The sequence below is a fragment of the Psammomys obesus genome, unplaced genomic scaffold (assembly GCF_907164565.1).
Source record: "Psammomys obesus unplaced genomic scaffold, mPsaObe1.curated_primary_1811, whole genome shotgun sequence".
Lineage (NCBI taxonomy): Eukaryota > Metazoa > Chordata > Mammalia > Rodentia > Muridae > Psammomys > Psammomys obesus.
In genome coordinates, this window is record NW_026596466.1 from 180209 (window position 1) to 199573 (window position 19365).

Consider the following 19365-nt stretch of genomic DNA (forward strand, 5'->3'; position numbering starts at 1 on the left):
CCCTCCCTCCCTCCCTCCCTCCCTTCCTTCCTTCCTTCCTTCCTTCCATCTTCTGGGGTAGCCCCAGTTTCTGTCTAGGATGTCCTTACATCATTATAGTATGACCTTTTTCTTAGAAGTGCCCTGGTTTGTGTGATGGGTGGCTTTCCATAAAATCTACCTGACCGATGTCCAAGCTAGCTTCTCCAGCTCATTATTTTAGACCCTTTAAAACTTCTCTGATGTTTCACTGCTCCCTGAAGGTCACCATGTGAGGCAGGCCTGCAAAGAGAGGCAGTGTCTCTGTGGACCCAGATGAGGGCCTTCGCTCCCAGAGATTGTTTCCAGTGTTATATGTTCTTACTGTTTAATAGAGGAACACTTCTTTGAGCCGGGGGTATAAGTCAGTGGTAGAGTTCTTGCCTTGCATGTGTGAGGCCCTGGCTTACATACTTCAGTGCCAGGGGTTGCAGGAAGGGGAGGAACAATTCTTTCAAGATGAGGGAGACTGTTAGGCCTTCACAGGTGCGGTTCTTGATGCAAGGGCTTTAGCAGGGAATGTCTGCTGTGGGCTCCACACTGTGGCATTGGCCCTGTGCCCTGTAAGTGCGAGCAGGGTACGTCCTCCTTACATTTGACTTGCTTTGTTCTCTTGGGTGTTTTCATGCTTTTTTTTTTTTTTTTTTTCTCGAACCTCTGAGTGTGGAATTGTCTGTGGGCAATAAGTTTTGAAGATTCTTAGACAAGCCCAAGCAGCCTTGTTTTTTTTATCCTTTTGGGAGGCTTGTCACACATTTTCTGGCACAGTTTTGTCCATGAAATTAAGCTTGCTGTTGAAGTGAGTAAGCAGAAACTGTCTTTAACAGGTATTTGTTGTTACTAAGACCCAGGAGGCAGTAAAGCTCACCTCTTTAGTCATGACATGCCATTTACATTGGCCTCAGCAAGCCCGAGGAAAGCCTGGTTTTCTTGCTTTCTGAACTTTTGGGTGGAAGCTTGCTGCTGCTGGGTACTGCTGGGCACTAATGCTTACCTCCTCTGCATTTAAGGGAAGTTGTCCCCATCATAGAGGGTATGAGACCGGGGGTTTCCATGAATAGCTCATGTCTGGGTCATGAGCTGCAAGAAAACCCAGGCAGGAGCAATTTCAAGTTCAGATCCTACTTTCCATTGTCAAGCTTTAGTTTTCCTCAAACAATATACTGTCCATTGCGAGGATGTGTGTGTGTGTGTGTGTGTGTGTGTGTGTGTGTGTGTGTGTGTGGTGTGTTTCTAGAAGGCTGTCCTGTCTACTTCTTCTTATACGATCTCTTTCTCCCTTGTTCTATAGCAGTATGGGCCACCAGTCTCTTTTGTTCAGTTCAGTTTTGTTTCTTCTGGTGACACAGGTATGTACCATTATTAAACCTTGTCACAGATTCTAATGTTACTTTTTACCTTGATTGGTAATTAAAGCAGTGTTAGGGTTTCTTTTACCTCACCACATTTACTTGTGGGCCAATTATTTTGTCAGCTTGACACAAACGAAAGTTATCTGGAAAGAGGAAGCTCAGTTGAGAAAATACCTCCATCCGATTGGCTTGTAGGCAAGTCTGTGGTACATTTTCTTGGTTAATGACAGATGTGAGAAGGTTCAGTCCCATGATGGGACCTACCCTGTGGGCAGGTGGTCCTGAGTATATAAGAAAGCAGGCTGAGCAAGCCATGGGGAGCAAACCAGTAACAGAATTGCTTCTTGGTCTCCGCACCAGCTCCTGTCTCCATGTTCCTGCCCCGACTTCTCTCAGTTCTGGATTTTGACCAGAGAGTTTTAGACAGAAATAAACCCTGTCCTTTCCATGTTGCTTTAGGTCATGGTGTGTTTTATCACAGCAGTGAAAACCCTGACTGAGAACTTGGGAAAGTGCAGGAGTGCTGGGAGTCAGTGCAACAGTGAGTGACAGCTAGAACATGCTTCCTAACGTTGACAACTTTGGAGTTATTGGAGGAAGGCCAGCTAAAAGGGGAAGAAAGCAGAAGGATCAGAGATTCATTCATAGTCTCTGACTGCTCCCATCCATGTACACTATGTGGTTCACGTTGAATGTATACTCACTGTTTAGCCCAGGTTAGCCTTGAGTACAAGAGTCTTGTAATTGCTGTGTGCTAGGATTGTAGGTGTGTACCACTATACCTCCACACCCTTGTAAATACAGGGTATCGTGTAGCCCAGACTGGCTTCTTACTCCCTTTGTAGCTGAGAATGACCTTGGGCTTCTGGTTCTTCTGGGTTCTGGTTCTCTGTCGCTTTTTACCTCCTGAATGCTGTGTAACCACATGCATGACCACCCGTCCTGGTTTAAATGTGGTGCTGGAGATGGAACCCAGGGCTTTGTGGATGTCAAGCAAGCAGTGTGCCAGCTGAGCTGCAGTCCCAACTCAAGGCCTTAGAAGTCTTAAAGTGAGAGCCTGCCACCTGTCTGCCTGGGCCCATGCTTACCCCACTGTTCACTGTACTGGCAGCCAGAGTTTAGGCCACTTTCCTGTGGTTCTTGTGACCTTGTGTTCCCACTGTTTACCAAATGCTTCAAATACTTTCCTCCAAATTTTCCCCTTCATTTCACACACTGCACATTCAGACCATAAAAGGACCCATTGAGATAAATGTTAAAGTTCCACAGATTACACAGTGTGTCTCGATGATTGGTTTTTACAGAGGACTTGGAGCACAACATTCCCAAATTTTTGCTATTTCTCACTTGGTTTCTTGGGGATCACATCTTGATAGAGAAGTTTGAGCACCCCAGCGCCTCATTTCATGGTGATGAAATGACTACTCCGTGCAGGACTCCCTGTACAAAGGGAGGGACTTTGCTTTCTAGAGTTTCATACTGGTAAAGGAGTTCCGGGAAGGAGCAGATGACAGTCCGGGAGGTAGAGAAGACCACAGGTGTGGAGGGGGTCAGGGAAGGAGGAGAGCAAAGGCACAAAGCTGGGAAGCAGTTGGCATTTGTATGTGAGGGAAGGGTTTTCCTTTGGACTGAGTTGTCACATTCCTGTGAGAGAAGCAATAGTGAAAATAGGATGATGCTTATGGGAACCCAACTGTGTGGTGAATACCCTTTTGCCATTTATGTCTCATCTGTAAAATGTAGTGAAAGCTTAAAATATGTGATTAGAACTCAAATATCTGTCTTTATAAGACAGAAATGAAGAGCAGCACACCTGGTGGTTATAAACACAGCATGAAGCTGAATTGTTTGATTGCAGATTGTTGGTAGCCTGGGCACTTGCTGATAATCCCCCAGTGAGGGGCTGGAGATGTAGCTCAATGATAGAGCACCTGCCTAGAATCCCGCAGAGGGGCTGGAGTGTGGCTCAGTGATAGAGCACTTGCCTAGAATCCCCCGGTGAGGGGCTGGGGTGTGGCTCGGTGTAGAGTAAGTGCCTAGAATCCCCCAGTGAGGGGATGGGGTGTGGCTCAGTGTAGAGTAAGTGCCTAGAATCCCCCAGTGAGGGGCTGGGGTGTGGCTCAGTGGTGGAGCCCCTGCCTAGAATGCCCCAGTGAGGGGCTAAGTGGCTTGGGCAGAGCACCTGCCTAATATGGAGATTACATACTCAGCATTGCAAAATAAATAAATAAGCAATAAACAGACTTGGACTCCTTAGCACTCCCATCTTGGGTAGATTACTTGGGCTCCTTATTGTTTCTGTCCTTCAGTTTTCTCATGTTAATGTGGGGATAATAATAGTTACCTATTACAGGTTAATTGCTAGAATTAGATGGTTCAGATAAAAAATATGTACAGCAATGGATGGCATATAGCAGAGGAATAGTATAAAGGCTTTAGTAGTGTAGTAATGGCTTAATGCAGTGTACATGTTAGCTCATGGTTTTGTATTCATACATGGGCACAGTGTGCTTTCTCTTTCCTTGGAGGGAAGCTGGTTTTTCTGTAGCTGTTCATTCTGTGCAGTTTTGCATAATGACATTCTGTCCCCCAGGCTTGTCACATGTGGAGAGTAGCAGAAGACCTGCCTTTGGGATGGGACGTGGCCCTTGCTTATTTTGCAAGGCGGGTGTCACTGGGCCATGACAGAATGCCGTAGTTGGCTTTATGAATGGGCATTTATGTACGTGTGTGCACACTTACCCATTTACACAACTGTGCCATGCTACAGGTGTTTAGGGAGTCAGTTTCTAAATGAAGGGACTACTGTGGAACAGTGCTACCGGATCCCCCCCCCCACCTCCCCAAGACAGCTTTCTCTGTGTAGCCCTGGCTGTCCTGGAGCTGGTAGGTAGACCAGGCTGACTGAGAGATCTGCCTGCCTCTGCCTCCAGAGTGCTGGGACTGTGCCACTGCCGCCCAGCTGGAGCTGCTGGAGTCTCGTCTGTCCTGGGCTGTTCCAGTTATAGGCAGCAGTCTGCCCTTGGTTCACTGACACTGGTGGCTCTAGAACGATACAAGATTATACACCAAAATTGAGAACAGGCGTGGGTGTCCAGGAAGCACGCCAGAGGGTCTGAACAGACAGCCTGGGCTGTGGCCACTGTCTCTGCAGCAGAATATTGCCTCCTCCACCTGTCATTGCCCCTTGACATGCTATCAAACAAGGTTAGAGCAGCTGAAATGCCTCTCAGGGCTATTATATAGAAAACCCTGTCTTGAAAAAAAAAAAAAAGTATATATGCATAAGTGTATTTCTGGTTGCAGGACAACTTGCGAAGTCTGTCCTCCCCCCTACCATGTGGGTCCTGGAAGTTGAACTCAGGTCTCCTGCCTCAGTGGCAAGTGCCTTTGTCACCTGAGCCATTTTGCTTGCTCCAGAATTTTTTTTTTTCGACAAGTAACAAGACATCCCATGATGGCTCATACCTATAATCCCAGCACTTGAGAGACTGAGGCAGGAGGATCCTTGTCAGTTTGAGGCTAGCCTAGGCTACATAGTGAGACCCTGTCCCGAAAGGGGGGAGGGACTTGAACCCCACCTCCAACATCCTCTCCATTAACAGAAGAATTTCATCTTTGAGCTTGTGTGTCATCCAGTGCTTTATCGTAAGCAGTTACCATCAAGCCAGGCAATGTCCTTGAATTTACAGAAGAGCACAGATGGGATAGTCCTTGCCTTAAATGGAAGGTCTGTGTGCAGCTTTGGAAAATGTGCGTCTGTCACATCTTGGCATCCGTTTGTTTGTAAAGTCTGGTTTTGAAAAGATTGTGGTTTCCATACATATATTTAAAGTACCCTGAGTCATAGATTGAAATTAGTGCCTGACATAATACCTACCTGTGAAGAGTTCTGCTTTGTCATGTCACAACATGAAGGCCATGCGTTTACTGCAGTAATTCATGACAAACAAATTTAGCTGGCATGGTGGCACTCGCTTTACATACTCTGCTGTCTTTACATCCTTGAGGAAGTTTCACAGGACTGAATTTGATTTCACAGGAATCTTAGGAAGAAGGTCCACATATGTGCCCAGGGTAGATTGTTCTGTGAGTGCTGAGTGTGGAGAAGCAGCAAGAACTCTACTCTCTTGCTCTTCATTGTCTTGATCAAATCTAAAGTTACATTGATGACACTGGCTACTCCTCCAGATGGCCTGGGTTTAGCACCCATGCTGAGCAGCTCACAGCCGCCTGTAATTCCAGATCCAGGGGTCTAGTGCTCTTGTCTGACATCTTTGGGGTGTATATGTGTGTGTTGCTTGTGAGATCAGGTGCTTGAAGAGGTCAGAAGAGTTAGTTAGATCTGGAGCTGGAGTTACAGCTATGAGCCACCTGATGGGGTGCTGGGAATCAAACTTGGGTCCTCTGCAGAAGCACTAAGTCTGCTTAATCCACTGAGCCATTTCTCTAGCTCCGTCACCTCTTTTTAAAATTTAAATATTCATTATAGTATCATATTCAAGGTCTTTGAACTTGTGTGCATGTATTTGACAATGCAAAGAAGAAAATCTGAATTGGGTGTTTTCTGTTTATTCTTCCATTAGCATGTGCTTGAAATGTCAGGGTCCTGCTTACAAGATGGATTGAACGTGTTTAATATGTGTTTTGGAGTGCGAGCATATACCATCTTTCGGGGTTTAAGCCTGTGCTCCAAACATGAGCAGGAGCGCTCTGCCTGTGGAGCATTAGGACCTACATCTGGGTCTCCAGCATCCACATGAAAAGGCTGGGTGTGGCAGCACGCACCTGAAATCCCAGGGCTTCGTGGCTGGAGATAGGCAGATGGGGCCTTACTAGCCAGCCAGCCTCACCCAAATGGAAAGCTCTGGGTCCAATGAGAGACCCCATCTCAGAACAGGAAGGTGGAGGATGAATTAACGAGACACCTCCACAGCAGTCTCTGATCACACGTGCACACACACGTACAACAGGCACAAACACAGGTGAACACATGAGAACCTCACGATCATGTCAGTGTGTGCAGTATTTGTCGTGGAAGTTCTGTTCATGTCTGGACATCTCTGGATGACTCTGGCTCTGGATGTTCTTGTTGCTTCCCAGGGCATAGGTGTCTCAATCTTTTCCTCACTATAGCTGTGAATGCTTCCTTTCTAGTCTTCTATTTTGAGCCTCAGCTTGACTCTTCCTAGAGCATCCCCACTGTTGACTTCCAGGCTCTGACACTAGTTAGTGGTGGCTGTGTTAACAGGATGAGGCAACCCATCCAGCCTGTCCGCTGTTCCCCAGGGAGCTGCTGCTGTGTGTGCCTGCCACACAGCTCACAATTAGGAGCTGTTTTTATGCTTCAGATAAAAGTATCCCCTGGTGGTAATGATGGAGACTTTCGGGGGGGGGGGGGGTGCTAATTACGGTTGGGCTGAAAGGTCTTTACTGATGTCCTCTTGACTCTTGAAAACTGTTTCGAAGTGTAGAGAGTTTGAGGACTGCATCAGTGAAGAGAGTTTGAGGGCTGCAGAGGATGCCTTCAGATGCTCATGGGGGTGCTTGGGAAGCTCTCCCCTTCTGGGGGCTGCCTCTAAGACCTTGCTGGTGTTCATTACCTGCAGGTCAGCAGTGTCTTAGCCAAGCTCAGACTTCTTTTTGCCTCTTCTGCATGGGCTTTTTACACAGACTTACGGTTTATGTGTTTACTTGTGTGTTTGTAGGTCAGAGGTCAATGTTGGAAGTTTTCCTCTCTCATTCTCTGCCTTGTTTTACAACAGTCTCTCACAGAACCCGGAGCTCAACCAGTTAGTGACTGGCCAGTGAGCCCAGGGATCTGCCTTTGTATCTCTGGCACTGGGTGTGCTGGAGTTTCCCGTGGGAGCTGGGGATCTGAACTCCTAAAGCTTGCAAGGCAGTGTTTTTCAGGCTGGGCCATGTCCCCATCTCCCTCTTTTATTACTGATGGAGGCCAGTCCTAGAGATGCCAGACAGGTTGCACCGCTGTGTCCTGCCTTCTCACTTCTTGAACATTCCCACTGCAAGTTCCTTGAATGTTACCTCTACCCCCTTTTTCCTCCTCTATTTCTGAAATTTCACTTAAGCTCAATTTAGAGTTTCATACTGTGTGAGTTTAGTTGGTTTTTTTATTTCTTGTTGTTGTTGTTTGTTTGTTTTTTAAGACAGGGTTTTGCTTTGTAGCCCTGGCTGTCCTATAACTTGCTCTGTAGACCAGACTGGCCTTGAACTCACAGCAGTCAGCCACCTCTGCCTCCGGAGTGCTGGGATTAAAGGCATGCACCACCATGTCCAGCTCTGTTTTTGTTTCTTAAGATAGAAGCTTGGACTCATGAGTTATGGCTTTTTTTTTTTTTTATCCCAGTAAAGACATTTACTCTTCATTTTCTTTTTTCCTCCTATAAGGGGGACAGCAAGATGGCTCAGCAGCTAGAAGTATGTGTTGTGAATGCCTGAGTTCAAGCCCTGGACCCTCTGTGCAAAGACAGATGTGGTAGTGCACATTTGTAGTCCCAGCATTTTTATGATAAGATGGGAAGCAGAATAAGGAGGATTGCCTTACAGCTCAAGAGCCAGCTAGCCTGGAACATGCAGCATGTCAGAAACAAAGAGAGTCCATGTCTTAACAGGTGGAAGGAGAGAACAGAGCCCCAAAAGTTGTCTTGTGACCTCCGCACATGAGCTATGTAAGAATTATTTAGAAGTGTGATGTTTAATATCCAACTACTTGAAGATTTTCCTCTTATTGCTTCCTAGTATAATTCCATGACCAGAGAACAAACATTGCATGGTCTCAGTTCTAGCAATAACAGTGTTGGCATCTTCAGCAACTATTGTAGATTTTTCTATTTCTCTTGGCCTTCTGTCCCGTTTGCTGTATGTGTTTGGAGGATTTAGACATTGATAGTTGCAGGCTCTGTGGTGAACTGATCCTTTTCGTCATTCTGTCCATTTTCATCCCTTGTAATTTTCTTTGCCCTGAAGTCTCCTTGGTGCGTGTGACTGTAGACAGCTGCTCTAGCCCTTTTGTGATCATTATATGTTACACCTTTTTCTTCCACTATGAGCTGGGATTGCCGTGGTTATTCATGTGCTGAGCACCTACCAGGGCCATACTCTGGCCATTTTTTTTTTTTTCCAAGACTTTTTTTTAACGTATATGGTTGTTTTGTCTGCATGTGTGTCTGTATGTGCTTACAGTGCTTTGGATGCTCTGGAAGTGTGGTTACAGATGGTTGTGAGCTACCGTGTAGTTGCTGAGAATCAAACCTGGGTCCTTTGGAAGCCATCTCTCTGGCCCCGCCCTTGTGAATTTTCTGTAGTCTGACTCAGTGCCCTGTGAGTAGCTATTGTAGGAGTGCTGCTGCTCGTTGAGCCCACCGGGCTCAGGGTGTGTACTGCAGCCAGGCTGTGTGGCGTTTCTAAAGCCTCTGCAGTGCAGTCTGCCCCTATTTGTCTGCCGCTGAGTGCCCACCTGGCACCGGGGTCGGTGGCTCCCCCACAGTTCAGGCAAGCTGGTCATTTGTATTTGAAAGCCATTTGCTGTCATGCAGCACCGTGATCCCAGGCAGGCCTGTGGTCTGAACCTGCCCGCAGGTACTGTCCTTTTGAGGGCTGATCCAGAGGGGCCAAAACTTCATCAGGGACCACTTGCCTTAGGAGTTAGAGAACCATAACCCACACCCTGAAGGCTCTGAAAGGCACTGGTCATTGGGTTAATGCTGGGCCAAAGTATGGACCGCTGGGTTCTCTGTAGGTTCAGGTACTGCTGTGGGTCTGGGCCTAATATGTTTTTGATATGAGGTCTTATGTGGCTCAGGCTAGCCTCTTAACTTGCTATATAGCCATGAATGTATAGAACCTCCTGTTTCCACGTCCTGAGTTCTGGGATTACAGGTGTGCACTACCATGCTTGGTTTATGTGGTGCTGGGATCAGACTGAAAGGCTTGTGCCTGCTAGACAAGCACTCCACCAACTGAGCCAAGTATCCAGCCTTGCAAAGTGGATATCCTGGCAGTGATAGAGTGATACATGGGGCAGTCTGTATTTGGGGTTGTCTGTAAGTAAAGCCCATCAACAGCAGCCAGTACTCGGCAAGCCTTCAGCTTGACATCAAGGCCTAGTCTGAGTATAGGATTCATGCTGAGGCCAAGTTAGAAAAGGCTTGCTTCATCAACCAAGCACCATGCGCCAGCTGGACTTAGGCCCCCTACAAAGATGTAGCAGGTGGGCAGCTTAGGCCTCATGTGGGTCCTCTAGTAAGGGAGGTGGGGGCTGCATTGGACACAGACTCACTTGCCAACTTTTTGATATCTTTCCCTTGGTGGGGCTGCCTTGCCAGGCCACAGGGGAAGAGGATATGCTCAGTCCTGGTGCAGTTTGATGAGCTGGGCCGGATAGGAAAGGGAGCTCCCCTTTTCCTCAGAAAAGGGGAGGAGAAGGGGGAAAGGAAGGAGGGTGGGACTGAGAGGGGAGAAGGGATGGGGCTACAAGGATGTAAAGTGAATTTTTAAAAGTTCAAACTATTGAGAGAGAAAAAAAAGGCTTGCTTCTTCCTTGCCTAAGACATTCATTTCATTTCATTGTACAGTGCTGGAAATCAAACCTGGGACATGGTACATGTGAGAAATTCTCAGATTCTGAGCTATATCACTCCCAGTCTGTGCCTGAGATTTATTCATAATCACCTTATAATTGAAGACGACTCTCATCTCGTTTAACCTGGGCTAAGTAGTCTTCTGCTATCCCGTGCATTAGAGAAGTCTTGGCTGTTAGGAGCATGTGCTGCTCTTCCAGAGGAAGAGGACCTCACTCCTGTTCCCAGCACCCACCTTCGTTAGGTGGTTCACAGCCCTCTATGATTTCAGCTGCAAGGGATTCTATGCCCTCTTTCTGACTCCACTGGCACCTGAATACATGTGTCCACACTCACACACAGACACATGCATACACATAAATAATAGGAATAGTAAAAAATTAGTCTTTAAAAACTACAGAAAAGTATTCAATGTATGTGTTTTATAGTGGGAGCAGTTGTTCCTGCCAGGTTTTAAGTGAACTCTCTCACATGCGCAGGGTGCTCTCATGAACTGGACATAACTTGGCAGAAAATAACCTCTGTATCAAAATGTTAGTCATAAAATGGCAGAATTGCTTAGGATTTGGAGTTTTAGAAGACTGCCGTGTTCGCGGTGTTTCTCGTCATTATGGGGGCGGTGGCTTTGTTGCATTTTGTTAACATTTTGGCACTCTTCTCCCAGGTAAGACTCCATATCACGGTGGTGACAATTACTTTACATCTTCTCCCTTGATTTCTGTAACTAAGGCTGGAAACAGTGGGTGAGGGGCTCTGACATGGAGGAGAGTGAAGCCAGCACGTATCTACAGAGCTGGGCTGAGGGCAGCTTTAATTAGATTGATGCGTAATTCACATCATACATAGGAACATTTCCTAAATATGATGGTTTCAGGAACACCAGAGCTGCTTATACGTCCTGGAATGAGTGGGCAGAGAGTAGCAGTATGTTCTGAGTGTGCAGCTGAGTTCTGCCTGTCATTCCCTACAGGCTGGCTGTGGATGCTCTGTCTACAGCCTCCTGACTGTGTCATGCCTGTTCCTGCCCACATCCACATTCCCAGCCCACTGTCTGTGTGTCACCTGCTTTATGTGGTGTGATCCAGGAGGGAATGTCACCAGAGTCTTGTATATTACCCGATGGGAATAAAACCAGCTCTGACAGACAGTGGAAAGGGGGATGGGGATGGGATCAGTTCCTCTGAGGACAGTGAATTAGTCTGAGCTCCTGGAGGAAGGCAGAGCTCAGTTCCTGCCAGCTTCCATCACCAGCTGCCTGATAGACCGCTTAATAAAATAAAAATAAAAATACGCTGTTTCTGGTCATTGATCTCTGATGGTTGAACTCTGAGCTAACCACTCTGTAACCACGTCCAGACAAAACTTTGTGGCTGCTAGGCAAGTCACATCCTTACCAAGCCACATCTGCAGTCCCCAAGCCTTTTATTTTAGTGGGGTTATATATAATCAGTTGACAATGGAAGACTTGACTTCTTGTCTCAGTTCAAATTTGGTAGTTTGTTTTTTTGTTGTGGTTGGATTTTCTTGCTTTAGTGTTTTGTTTTGTTTCTCTTGATAAAAAGATACATGTCAAGGGGCTGGAGAGATGGCTCAGATTTGTATCCATGCGGGGAAACACTACCCAGCACTTGAGTATGTTTGGGGATTATTTTAAATGCCTACAATCAGGAATCTGTTCAAAAAAACAAACAAAAAAACTTGACACCAGGCAGACTGTGAAAGACAGCTTGTTTATAGTAGCAAGTCCGGTAGAGTGACACCTTATCTGACCTCAGCCGGCAACATGCACCCCAACTGACTCTAGTTTTTTGCAGTTCTGAACGTAGTGTTACCATCCTCATGGTGCAGGTGTGAAGATTAAGGTCTGGAGAATTTTAGTAATTTCCCTTGTGGCACCCATCTGATAAAGCGCTAAAGTGTGAATTTTGAACTGGAAGTTAGTACTTTTAAAACCGTCACCTGCCTGTTGGTCTGGGGTAGTGGAGGAAGATTCTTCATGGCCCCGGGCTTGCATATTTGACTTTGGGGCCTCCATACACAGTGAGGGCAGAGGTGGACAGGGGAACTTGTGACCCATCCTGGGAGGCAAAGATAGAAAACTTAGTTTGGGTCCAAGCAGGGGAGTGTAGAAAAACAATCGGGGCTGTGCCTGGGGAAGGAGGTTGTAACTGGGAGCCTCCTTGGTATTTTCAGTTAGTTGGGCCACCTTCCTAGCTTCCCGTATCCAAAATTGCAATGACCAGTTTATATTAGCCTGGGCAGTTCCTGACCTTGGTAAGTCCTTAGTCTGTGAGAATCTTGGCTCCTGTGGACATCTGATACGGGGGCTGCTTGTGGCCTTTCACTTGCTAAGACCCGGCTTTCTGTGTAGCTCAGCATGTGCCACCATGGTAGGCTTTGGCTCATTCCAGAAACACTTTCCTGGAGTGGTTCCAAGTATTGGCATGGCTGGAGTTCGTATGTGGAATGGATTGGGGGCCATCTCATTTCCTGTGTAGCCCCAACTCTTTTGGTATGTAAGGCCTCAAAAAGGCACCCACTGGACTTGGAGAGGGGCATGGGAGGAGATAAGAGAGGGAGGGTGGGATTGGGAGGGCATGAGGGAGGAGGCTACAGCTGGGATACAAAGTGAATGAACTGTACTTAGTATAAAAAATAAAAATTAAAAAAGAGAAATGTTCAGTGTTCTTAGTCATCAGAAAAAAAAAAAAAAAAAAAGGCACCCTCCCCTCCCTTCCTCCCAACGTTCTCAAAAGGACACTGAGCAGGATCTGTAGAAGTCCAGATTCTCAGGGAGACTCCTGCAAGCTTTCTCTCATTTCCTCCTCATTATCCTGCAAATATTTTCCAGTAGATGCCAACACAGCAACGTGAGAGGGATGCTCCCTGGGCTGCCTGTGGCCGGACTATATCATATCTGTATCTGGTCCAAGTTTGGTGGGTGCACACTATATGAACTTCTTCAGACTGTGTGTTTCAAGTTCATGTAAAGAAGTGAATGAATACGTGAAAGCTGGTGCAATATTTTGGGAGTGTTTTTCTAAGAGTCTTGGGGTTTACATACAGACTCCTGAAATGCCCAGATAGTAAATATTTTATGCTCAGTAGCCATATGGTCCCTGTTGCAACTGCTCATTCTGGTGTTGTAGCCATAGATACCAAAGCAAGCCCCTGAGTGTGGTTGGGTGCCCTCGAAACTTTATGTAAACCAGGGACAGTTCACCAACTGAGCTTAGACCAGAACAGCTAGGAGTTTCTTTGTAGGGTCAAACCCTTGCAGAGACCTGCACACGGCAGCAGAGGCATGCTGTGTCAGAAAGGTGTTTCCTCTGAACTTGGAGAAAAATCCTAATACCAAAGCACTCAAGCCATTGGGCATTGTTTCCTTTTTTTTTAAGTTTCCTTTTATTATTTTTAAACTGTGTGTTAGTGTATGAGTATGTGCATATAAGAGCAGGTGTGTGCTGAATCCAGAAGAGAGCACTGGACGCCCTGAAGCTGGAGTAACAGGTAGTTGTGAAAAGTTAGTGAGCTCTGCCTCTCTGTCATAACACGGAATTTTCTAGTGTCCAGCCATCTGTCTGTCTGTCTGTCCATCCATCCATCAAAGAGTGCAGAAACACACCCCCTTACTGTTTTGGTTTTGTTTGTTTGTTTGTTTGTTTGTTTGTTTGGGGTATGGACTAACTCTGTAGCCCAGGCTGGCCTAGATTCTGCTGTGGTCCCTGTGGCTCAGCCTCCTGAGTCCTGGGATTACAGCAGTGAACCACCACCTGCCTCTCTGTTTAATTCTTTGAGATCGTGTTTGACCTCTGAAACCTCGGCAAACAAGGCCTCGGACATGGGAGATTACTGCATCGGGATTTTAAAATGCAAAGCAGAGTGCTGTTTTGTTGTCACGGTCAGTCCCGTCTCACCCCCACCCCTGCCCTGGGTTACCATGTTCCCCTTTCTTGGTCTTTCCCTTCCCCTCTTGTCCTTGTGGTGGGCTGGTGGTTGATCGTCAGCAGCTTATGTGGCAGAAAAGTCAAGGGTTCTCTTTCCTTCTCCCAGCAAGAAGCCTTAGCCTCCCTCAGCTGTCAGAAAGAGGAGGGATGGATTTGGAGCTATTCAGCCAGGATCAACCTGTTTGACCAGTGATTATTTGGTTTTCAGTCCGTAGGAGGCCCACTTCTTAGAAGAGCTGTGTGCGTGCAGCAGTGAGATAAAAGATACGTAGTTGGGTTTGCAGAAAAGCTTGCCTTAGGTAACAGAGGGAAACTTTGACGTTTGACTGCTGGAGCAAACTGAGTGTGTGTTCCTTCTCTTCCCATGGGCTGGTCCTGACAGGAAAGCTTTTAAAGGCTTCAGAAAAAAAAAAAAAATCACTAATCAGTTGTATCTTACTTGTCTTTTTTAAAGAATATTACCTTATATCTATGCATTTATTTTATTGTAGGGGCAAGAGGAAGGCATGCATGTCCTACAGTACACATTTGGAGGTCAGAGGACAGCTTTCGGGGTGTTGGTTATAACCTTCTGCCTTGTGGGTTCCGAGGATCAAAGTCAGGTCACTGGGCTTGGTGGCAAGCATCTTCTTATCACTGAGCGTCTTTGGTCCTATTGCTTTGTTATTGGGAGGGGTTGCTGAGAGGATTGAACTCACAGCCTTTAGTATCTGGTAAGAGCTCTTGCTGGGGATTGAACTCATAGCCTCTAGTATCTGGTAAGAGCTCTTTCTGGAGATTAAACTCACAGCCTTCAGTATCAGGTAGGAGCTCTTGCTGGAGCCTCACTGAAGCCTCACCAGTTAGATTTTCAAGGCTCTGCAACTCTCTGCCTCATCTACCTTATAGTACTGGAGAATGAGCAGGCAGGTGCTGGGCTCTGCCCACCATGTCTGATTTCTCATACCGCATCCTTTGTGTCTGTTCCCAGTCCACCCACCTCTGCAAACAGCCAGTCTCACTTCCACAGAAACACAGACCCGAACGAAAGCAGGCTTCCTGGCCCCAGTACAGCATGCTCACCGCAGCTGTTTGTTTTGTCTTGAGACAGATCTTATGTAGCTCAGGCTGGCCTGGAATTCCTGACTCTCCTTGTCCTGCTGAGTGCTGGGATTGCAGGCGGGCACCACCTCACCCGGTTTATGGTGGGCTTTATGCCTGCTCGGCTGAGCGGCATGCAACCCCAGCCCAGGTTCTTCTGAATTCTTACCTTCTGCCTATAGCTCACATTCAGGTTTCGTCCCACTCGTCAGGGTTCATTGCCGCAGCCCCCTGCCTGCTGCGTTCTGCGTCAAGGGAGTTAAAAACATCTGCCTGGAGAGCTGTATAGGTAACTAATAAAGAGACAAAGGACAGCTGGCAGGGGAAGGAAGCTTGAAGTAGCTCTGGGGGCAAGATCTGGACAGGGAGGAGGAGGTGGTTGGAGCCGCATGGAGGACCATGTGAGAGGGCTGTGTGACAGTTCTGGGGACCCAGAGGTATCTGGACACAGCAGTGTGTGTCCGTGACAGCCTGTACGTGATGTGCATATGCACGTGCTGTGCGTAGGCACCTGTGAGTATCTGTAGGCAGGTGTGTGCACCTGGCCATTTGCCTGCAGAAGGTTTAGGACGATGGTGATCACATGGGAAGTGGGTGCTGGGTGCTAGGCACTTAGATTCAATTTACAGTACTGTTTTGTTTTTGTTTTTGTTTTTTTTAATTTACATTGTTTTGTGGGTGGTGCTAATCCTAGCTGCCCGGGATGTTGTATAATGAAGTGCTTTATTCACTTTTCCAACAACTCATGATTTCATGTTGAAAATGAATCAGAGCAAAGAGGTGCCAGTGCCTGTTGTGGCAAAACTCTTCTTGACTGAAGAGTTGCCTGGGGCTGAGCAATTGCAGCCAAGAAGGACAGGCTGACTGAACGCTGTTACAATGGTGAATTAAGGGGACCCGGTAAGAGCTTGTGTGCAGCTAGCCAAAGCCATCTGCAGTGCTTGTCAGTACAATGCCCTAGGAGTGAATGCTACTGAGTAATTTCCAGGTCACTGTTAGGTTTCCTTTTTGTTTTTAAGACAGGAACTCCTTTGGCCAATGTTGGTCTGGAACTCATGGTAGATGAGGGTAACCTTGAACTCCTGATTCTTCTGCTCCTACCTCCCGGATGCTGGCATACAGTCGTGCACTGCCGTGCCTGGTTTTTGTGGTGCTGGGGTGGAATCAGGCTTTTGTTCAGGCTGTGGCCCAGCCCCATGTCTGAATTTCTACTGAAATATAATTAGACCATAGGCTTCCCACTGAGGTGAACTTCACACTTTGAAGTTATTTCAGTATTTTTACAGGAGTCTTTGAATTTGTACCTTTTAGTTGTTAACATATGTGTGAGTATGTGTCCAGGGAGGTGCGACTCCAGAACTGTAGTTACAGGCAGCCGTGGACTGCCCGCTTTGGGAGCTGGGAACTGAACCCAGGTTCTGCAGGAGCAGTGTGTGCTCTTGACCTCTGAGCCATCACTCCAGCCCCAATTCAGGTTTTTAAATATATGCAGAGCCCCAGTTATTCTTCTTCGTAACTACTGGCAGCCGCTGATTGCCTTCATGTGTCCTTAGTTCCTGCTTGCCTGTTTTTTCTGTCAGTGGAATTATGCAATATCTGACTACTGCTTCTGACTTTTCAGTTTACACATCCATGAAAGCACATCCATGTTTTTACATATATTTGTCATGTTGGTATCCCCATGTTTTTGTTTGTTTGTTTGTTTTATTTTTATTTTATTTTTAATTACACTTTATTCACTTTGTATCCCCCCTCTAGTTCCCTTCTTCTTGCCCTCCCAACCCCTCTCTTCCTCCCCCTTCTCCACACATGCCCCTCCCCAAGCCCACTGGTAGGGGAGGGTTTCTTTTTCTTCCTTCTGATCCTAGTCTATCAGGTCTCATCAGGAGTGGCTGCATTGTCTTCCTCTGTGGCCTGGTAAGGCTGCTCCCCCCTCAGGGGGAGGTGAGCGCAGAGCAGGCCAATCAGTTCCTGTCAGAAGCAGTCCCTGTTCCCATGTTTTTATTTTTTGAGGCAGGATCTTGAGCTGTATAGCTGAGGCTAGGCTAAGTCCCATAAATGCTGGCATTACAGCTGTGTGTCATCCACCACATATGGCAGAGGCCTTGCCTTTTTTTTTTTTTTTTTTTTCAGCTTTGGTATTCTGTGATGGATTTGCCACACGTGGGCTCTGCCTAATCAGATGATGGCATGTGAGTGGTTTTTGCCTCTGTTCTATACTCAGATGCTCCTTGAACCTGAAACTGAGAAACTCAGGATCATGGACTTGGGAAATGGCTCAGTTTGGAAGGTGCTCAAGAAGACTTCTGTTTGAATTGGTCCTCCTGGGGGGTGGGGCTATGTAAAAAGCCAGGTGTGGCAGCACCGGTGACCCCCGTGCTATGAGACGGCAGGCTAGCCTAAGTGGCAAATCTAGGCTGGTGGAACACTATTTCAAAGAGTAGGTGGAAGGCCCTTGGGACTCACACTCAGGATTGATCTCTGACCTCAGAGTGTAAGCTCTGTGTGCATACATCTGCAGACGTATGCATTAAGAGAGAAAAATCACACCTGGCCCCAGAGACCAGGAAAGCCATCGAGAGTCTTGGCCTTGAACGTCAAGGGAAGCAGCGTTTAGGCAATGGAGAGTCTTGGGAATTGTGGAAGATTTTGCTAATGTTGAAGAATAATTCTACATAGGTAGCAGGGATAGTGTGAGTCATTGTCCAAGACTTGAGTAGGAAGGCTGTTTATCTGCCAGTCTGAAGTTTACTCTATCAACATTGCATTTAATAATTGGCAAAAGCAAGCAGCAGAGGCTTGCTCTCCTCTGCTGGTGGTTTAATATGCTGGCCAATTACTTTGAATTTTGTTAATAGTCTGACTCAACAGAAACTGCGGTTTCTGAGTATAAAACCTAGTGTGGTGGCACTAGCCTGTAATTTTAGCACTCAGGAATGGACACAGGGGGACCAGAAGTTCAAGGTCCTCTTCAGCTAAGAGTTTGTGGCCAATCTGGGGTACTTGAGACTCTGTGGGGATTAGAGGAAGCCCTGAATATGTGAAGACCTAAGTGGGTTTGTGCTGTTGACATGGCGTGAACATGTCAGGGACCTTCCCCTCAAACCCCTGGGAAAATGGCAGCCTTCCCTTCTGCTCCATGTGTGGTTGTTAAGAGAGTCTGTCCAGAAAATGTCCGTCATTGCTTTCTACCCCTGGTCTTTTTGACTTTTTTTTTTTTTTTTTTTTTTAGAAGATTGCTCTTCTGCAGAGGCTGTCCCAGCCGAGATTAGCTAAACCTGCTTCCTCTTCAGCTGTATACTTAACCTGCCACTGTCCGGCTTTTTGGAACAATCTAGCCTCTCTGTCCACCTCACACAAACTGAGCTTGTAGGGTGCTGCAGCTTCTTAAAGCCCCGCTTTAATGGAATCACCATTCCCAGCTTTTCTGTGTATCCATCTGTCTGTTTTCCCTTGTTGTCCTAGTCTGTTCTAAGTCCCTGGAGCTGTGCAAAGGACAAGGCAAGGCTTGGTCTCAAAAATAAAAAGTTCCAGAGTAATCTCCAGTGTTGTAACTATGTGTCTTCCGAATTGGACTCATGAATTCCTCTTGAGGTAAATGCACAGCAGAGTGCTGAGTCTTAGTACTCAGAAGAAAACTGCTCGCTCTTGGTTGGGAGTGTTTAATTGAGATACAAAACCTATATGCCATAAAATGTCACCTGTATACAAGTCGGTGGTTTTTAGATATCCTAGAGCCACCGCCACAGTCAGTTAAGAGCATTTCCTTCACCCCAAGGAGCCACCAGCCGCTCCCCTTGGCTACCTCTGCCCTCCTTCCCCAGCCGGACCCTGCAAAGTGTTACTGTTTGAAAAGTTCTCCTTTGGCTTTTATTCTTTTCTTCTTTAGTTTTTTGAGGCAGAGTTTCTTTGCATAGCCTTGGCTGACCTGGCACTAGCTCTGCAGACCAGGCTGGCCTCGAAGTCACCAGAGATCTGCCTGCCCCTGCCTCCCGAGTGCTGGGCTTAAAGACATGCACACCACCACCCAGCTCTTCTTTACCTCTTTGTGTGTGTCTTTGGGTGGGTGTGTACACACTAGTGTAGATACCAGGAGAGGCCAGAGGCTTGGGAGCTGCCTGAACTGGGCTCTGTTGCTATTTGTCTGTCTATCTGTCTATCTGTCTATGGTCTTTATGGATGTTATTTGCGACTTCTTTTTTCTCTGGCATCCTGGCATTTGTTGAGTTAGATTTTTGTTTGTTTTGTGTATTGAGGTGTGCACGTGTACCAAGGCCTGTGGATGATAATATGCAGGTGTGTGCTCTGCCCTTCCACCATGTGGGTCCTGGATGCTGACAGGACACCAGGCTTGGTGGTGGTTGTCTT

At 46.9% G+C, this 19365-nt stretch overlaps 1 protein-coding gene across 3 annotated transcripts in view; it reads left to right on the forward strand.

Moving 5' to 3' along the window:
• The window catches only part of Smurf1 (SMAD specific E3 ubiquitin protein ligase 1), a 78486-nt gene that overhangs the window by 34885 nt on the left and 24236 nt on the right, over positions 1–19365 (forward strand). The window lies entirely within an intron of this gene.